Source organism: Microtus ochrogaster, chromosome 2 (genome assembly GCF_000317375.1).
Source record: "Microtus ochrogaster isolate Prairie Vole_2 chromosome 2, MicOch1.0, whole genome shotgun sequence".
NCBI classification, from domain to species: domain Eukaryota; kingdom Metazoa; phylum Chordata; class Mammalia; order Rodentia; family Cricetidae; genus Microtus; species Microtus ochrogaster.
The window spans coordinates 36655868-36662852 of NC_022010.1; the positions used below are offsets into that span (position 1 = coordinate 36655868).

Sequence of the window (6985 nt, forward strand, 5' to 3'; positions counted from 1 at the left end):
AACGGATTTGGCCGTATTGGACGCCTGGTTACCAGGGCTGCCTTCACTTCTGGCAAAGTGGAGGTTGTTGCCATCAATGACCCTTTCATCGACCTCAACTACATGGTCTACATGTTCCAGTATGACTCCACCCAAGGCAAGTTCAAAGGCGCAGTTAAGGCTGAGAATGGGAAGCTTGTCATCAATGGGAAGGCCATCACCATCTTCCAGGAGTGAGATCCTGCCAACATCAAATGGGGGGATGCCGGCGCCAAGTATGTTGTGGAGTCTACCGGTGTCTTCACCACCATGGAGAAGGCTGGGTCCCACTTGAAGGGTGGGGCCAAGAGGGTCATCATCTCTGCCCCTTCTGCAGATGCCCCCACGTTTGTGATGGGTGTGAACCATGACAAGTATGACAATTCCCTCAAGATTGTCAGCAACGCTTCCTGCACCACCAACTGCTTAGCCTCCTTGGCCAAGGTCATCCATGACAACTTTGGCATCGTGGAAGGACTCATGACAACAGTCCATGCCATCACGGCCACCCAGAAGACTGTGGATGGCCCCTCTGGGAAGCTGTGGCGAGATGGCTGTGGTGCTGCCCAGAACATCATCCCTGCGTCCGCTGGCGCTGCCAAGGCTGTGGGCAAAGTCATCCCAGAGCTGAACGGGAAGCTCACGCGCATGGCCTTCTGCGTTCCTACCCCCAATGTGTCTGTCGTGGATCTGACATGCCGCCTGGAGAAAGCTGCCAAGTATGATGACATCAAGAAGGTGGTGAAGCAGGCGTCCGAGGGCCCACTAAAGGGCATCCTGGGCTACACTGAGGACCAGGTCGTCTCCTCTGACTTTAACAATGACTCTCACTCTTCCACCTTCGATGCTGGGGCTGGCATTGCTCTCAATGACAACTTTGTAAAGCTCATTTCCTGGTACGACAATGAATTCGGCTACAGCAACAGAGTGGTGGACCTCATGGCCTACATAGCCTCCAAGGAGTAAGAAGCCCGCCCTGGACCACCCATCCGAGCAAGGACACAGCAAGAGAGAGGTCCTCAGCTGCTGAGCAGTCCCTGTCCTAACTAACCCTTGACACTGAGCATCTCCCTCACAGTTTCCATCCCAGACCCCCAGAATAGCAGGAGGGGGCTTAGGGAGCCCTACTCTCTTGAATACCATCAATAAAGTTCATTGCACCCCTCAAAAAAATAAAATTATAAAAGATAGAAAAATAAGTCTGAACACCTCTTTTGACAGATGCAGTTAAGTTTGGAATGTTTAATGCTGAGGTCCATGGTCATTACAGGCAGACTAGAGATCTTGTATCTGAAATTTGCTTGCATTATTTGATGACACCAGTGTGTGATTTTTAAGGCTGTCTCAACTGACTGGCTGTTTATGGCATATCATTCACTAGATCTTGTGAGTTAAAGGGTTATTAAAGGAAATGCTGAAAGCAGCATTTGTTTCCAAAGATCCACCTCTGAAAAAATAGGCATATGAAATACGCCATGCTCTTTATTTTAAATGGTATATATAAAACTTCAGATTCAAGTTGATTAGTATTCAAAAACATTGATAATTCTGGCTGTTTTCATGTTGCTATTAATTCTAGAGTTGAACTATGTAATCCCACATGCATTTGAGGCCTTAAATTTATATATTTGACATTCACTAAACATCTACCTGACTTTGAACATATATTGCAGGATTACTAATTTGATAAATAGAAACATGAACCTTAAAGCTTTCTTATAATGAATTTGTAACTCTCAGGGTTCCCCCAGAGGAGCACAAATAATACTATATAAATATATATAACTTTATGTAACTATATCTATAAAGAGAGAGGGGGGTTTATTAGAATGACTTATAGACTTGGTCTACAGCCAAACAATGATTGTCTACCAATGGAATCCAATAGTTATCAGTTCATGAGGCTGGATATCTCAGCTAGGCCTCAGTATACACCAGAATTCCAAAGAGGCAGGCTCCAGTGAGCTTAAAGGAATGGCCAGCAAGAGCGACAGCTGACAGGCAAAGACTGCAAACTTAATTATTCCATGTCCTTTATATATATTGCAATCAGAAGGTGTGGTCAAATTAAAGGTAGATATTGCTACCTCAAAATATTAAAAGTGGGCCTTCCCACTTCAGATGATTTACCTAAGTGGGGGAAAAACTCCTCATAGGCATATCCATTTCCCGGGTTTTTGTTAATTCTAGATGTAGCCAGTTGATGACCAAAATTATCACATCATCACAAACACAATTGTTGACCTGTATTCTTGCTCTTATTCGTGTGAAAACTTAAAATAATAAAAATAAAGCACAATAAATGTTAGGAGACTATATTCATTAGAGTAACAAGATTGTTTCCTAAATAACAATTGAGTTGATTTTATTTTATTTCTTTAATGTGGGATGTTTACTAATTTATTCACTTTTCTGTGCGTAATAAAAATTATTAAGTGATTCCTCAAGTGTCAGAAATCAGTTGAATCATATGACATTTCCAGACTCATGTGCTGGTGGATTGACATAAAACAGAATGACACCGCCTGAAGAAATTGCATAGCCATACAAAATGGCATCTAAGGTGATTCGTTGTCTTGCTTTATTTCTTCAATTTCAGACATCCTAGATACAAAGAGAATGTTTAGAAAACCTCAATCCATGGTAACTTTCTTATTACAATTAGAGATGTCATGTTCTTTATTTTTTTTTACCAAAAATTAATTCTTTACATTGTTTTAATGTTTCTATACATAAAAATATATCGATTCTCATGTACAGGGAAGGAGAAGGAAGATATAATTTATAAATATTCCTTGAACGTTGAAAAAATAAAGTAAACACTATTTTGCATATTAATTCACTTGGAAGACAATAATGGAGTCTTGGTGGAAAGTGATTAATCTGATTGTTTTTATACGTTTAAAAAGTTCCATCCAGTGGATATAAAAAGAAGTCCTATGGCCCCTCTGACTCTCGAAGACATTTGTCATTTTTCAACAGCATACTTTGCAAATGAAGTCATTAATCAAGTTCGATTTGCTTCATTTGATGGATATGTAACCTCAACACAGACAAGGACATAGTTGGTTCTTTTATGATGAATTTGTCTGAGTCTGAACTGAAGAGCCAGACTCCTAAATTCCTGTCATTTCTCTTCTTCTCCTTCTCCTGTTAAAATGACATCACTCAGAAGAAATATGATTATTTGAAATGACTTTAATGATATTTTAAGTTAATACATAAATTATTGTATAAATACTTTTGACTGCTCAGCATATAGATTGAGTATTTTAGGCTGCAAGCATTTTTGCGGCCATCGCCAATTTGTTATGGAATAAGTATGGACTTATGGGTATGGGTAAACTGCCTTGATTTCTTTGTATCAGTGTAGAATGATCAACAGCATGGGAGAAGCACCAACAGAAAGTATGGTTTTACCAATTAAAGAACATAATTTTTCTTATCTTTGTCATAGTCTTATTATGAGGCAACTTAAAGTAATAAAGGCAAGACAATTTTTGAATATAAGGAAAGGAAACCTTTTCTAAATGAATTCTAAATATTCTTATTATTTTTAAGAGTTAAAGTTAAAGAGAACTTAGATTGCATTTAAGCACTATGTCCAGAATTAATGTCACTAATTATGGACAAAAATGTAGTACTTGTCATAGTTACTAAGAATAAAATGTTTCATCTAAGTCACTAAATTAAAAAACAACTAAAATTAAAGGAGTTGACTTATTTAGATGTGACAACTGTTTCTAAGCTTGAATGTCTAGCATCTATAGCCTAGACAATTTCTTTTCCAAATTTTTATTTTTGAGAATTTAGTATATTTGCCGACACAAAGTAATGCGATCTCATATAAATTTTCTTTACATTCAAGAAATAAAATATTATTTTATTTGACTCAGGCTAAACCTAAGAGAAACATTGTCTACCCCAGCAGGGTAATTCTGTCTGAACTCTAAAACTGTTGATTTCTTTAAATTAGCCACTAACTAGTGGGCTTTGTATAGATTCTTAGTTTTAATTAACCCGCCATTCCCATTTTTCCTCCTCAGCTATTATTCCCATCCCTGACTAATCTTTAATCCTCAGCTTTCTCTCTATTTCTTTTCACATCTGTTACACTACCACTCAATTTATTTATTTATTTTGCTTGATTTTGACATGGTAGGCTTCTGTGTAGCTTTGTGTACCCGTTTCTTTGCATTAGACCTCCCTTCGTCCCACCCCTTAGTTCCCCCATGCTCACACTCCTTCCTACTTAAACCTTTTGGCTCCAGTATTCCACTTCACTGCTTTCATTGTACCTATACTACAACATCACCTCTCATTGATGGAGCCTCCTTCCTGCAAAGAGGCCACCCTCTACTTTCTGGTTTCTACTTCTACTCCAAGTGAAACACAGAAAACACTATATCTGAAGTGAAGGTATACAGATGAGAGAGAACATGCAATATTTGCTTTTTGTACCTGAATTTCCTCACTTAGGACAATTGTTTCAAGGTCCATGCACTTACGTGAAAATTGCAGGTTTCTTTAAAGCGAAGTAATATTCTATTCAACATATTGGTTATCTTTCTAAACAACCCATTTCTTGATGAACATCTAAGTTGATTCCATATCTTAGCTATTATCAATAGGAAAGCAATGAGCATGGGTGTGAAAGTGTCTCTAGAATAGGATGTAGTCTGTGGGTATACACCCAGGAATATAATGTATAGCCTAGGTCATATGTAAATTCTATTTGCAGTTTTTTGAAAATTCCAGCTTGACTTTCAAATTGGCTATATGATTTGACACGTTCAGCAAGAGCCTACATATTTTCATTTTCCATACATTCAGGGCAGCAGTGGCTATTATCTATACTCCTGATGATTGACTTAGAAAATTCTAAAAACTGTAATAACCAAATTCAAAAAGAGAAAGTAGTCTAGCAAATCAATTTCAAATTAACATTTAGTTTCCTTCACTATAGTCTATAGTTACCATCATGAATAATATACATGTCATAATCATAATTGATTCATATTAATTTTATATTGATTTTCTTTTAGTTTTCTCTTTCATATATGTGACTAACATTACTAAAACTTATATTTTAAAGTATCAGTCATCAATTTTCTCTATAAGAGCAGTTTGAATCCTGAGGAATTAATAATTTGGTTAAAGTGACAGTTACCAACTCTATTAGCATTTTCTCATTTGTAATCATCAATGCTTACTTCTCAGCATTCAGAAACAGTTGTGATAATTATGCCATCATAATTAGGATACTTAAATAAATATCTTGTTTAGTATAAATATTTCTGCCCTCATCATTTTTAAACTTTAAAGAACTTCAACCACTCCATTTTAAGTCTCTGTTGCTTTAGGCAGTACTGGAATAAAAGGTCCACATTGTCACACAAACTTTTGGCTTTTGAAATGAGTGTTGGGATCCAAACTTAGGTCCATGCACGTGTAGAAAGTAATTGTTGAAAATGTGATCTCCCTAGTCTCAGATATCTGTGAACCACTCGCTGAGAGTTTTACCTTAGAGATTCCTTAAAATTGTCTTTTGGTGTTTGTTGTCTCTTCCCTTATTGCCTCCTTTATTCTGCTCTCCCATCCTCTTCCCAATTTAATCTTCTTATTCTGGTTTCCCCTGTATAGCAAAAATCAAAACAACACACACAAAAGAAGTAAGTATACACAGAACATCAAGAAAACAAATGATCCAGGTACAGAACTAAGTAGAGAGGTTCAGAGAATGAAACAAATCAATAAACACTTACAGAAATGTTCAACATCCATAGCCACAAGGAAAATTCAAGTTAAAACTATGTCAAAGTGTCAACTTACCTAAGTCAGAAGAGCCAAGGTAAATAAAATAAGTGATCACACATATTGACAAGGATGCAGAGAAAGAGGAACACTTATTCTTTGTTGCTATGTTGGTAGGAGTAAAACTGGTATAGCCACTATGGAAATAATGGTGGACATTCCTGAGGAAGCTAAGAATGTATCTACCCCATATCACTCTTGGGTATATAACCAAAAGGACTCTATATCTGACTCCAGAGATACTTGCTTATACATGTTCATTTGTGTTCTATTCATAGATATTCAGAAATTAGAAACCACCTAGATGTTTATCAACTGATGAGTGGCTATTAAAAATTTGCTGCATTTACACAATGAAGTATTGTTCAGCTATTAGGAAAAATGAAATTTGCGTGTAAATGCATGCCACTAGAAGTTTCCACACAACCTCAACGTTCTAGCCATCTCTTCCTATATTTTCTCCTTACATCTCATTTCCCATTTTTATGCTTCCAGGTCCTTTCTGTTCCCATCCCCACCCACCCTGAGTCCACCTGTAAAATCTATTCTATTTTGATGTGGGAGTGTCATATATCAATCTGTTGATTTCATTGGTTAAGGAATAAAGAAACTGCCTAAACCCCTTGATAGGGCAACCCTTAGGTGGGTGGAGTAAACAGAACAGAAGGCTGGGAGAAAGAAGTTGAGTCAGGGAGTCGCCATGATTGTCCCACTCCAGACAGACACAGGTTAAGATCTTTCCTGGAAAGCCAGCTCGTGGGCTACAAAGATTAATAGAAATGGGTTAGATTAATATGTAAGAGCTAGCCAATAAGAGGCTGGAACTAATGGGGCCAGGCAGTGTTTAAAAGAATACAGTTTCCGTGTAATTATTTCGGGTATAAAGCTAGCCATGCAGGCAGCTGGGTGCTGGGGACGCAGCTCCGCCGCTCTTAATTCAACAGAGTGGCACCCAACGTGCTAATGAACTCTACTTAAAAACCTGAGAAGGCATAAAATCAAGGGAGAGAGAGTTTAACACAGATTTTTGCTGTTTGTTAGTGGCGTGCCGTAGAGAGATTTTCTGATTCGGCATCAGCAGCAGAAAAAACACTGCATCATTTTAAAGCCAGCTCGTGGGCTACAAAGATTAATAGAAATGGGTTAGATTAAT

General features: G+C 37.8%; 1 pseudogene; it reads left to right on the plus strand.

Moving 5' to 3' along the window:
• Positions 1-6: 6 nt before the first annotated feature.
• LOC101998275 lies at positions 7-1029 on the plus strand (annotated as a pseudogene).
• The last annotated feature ends 5956 nt before the right edge of the window (positions 1030-6985 follow it).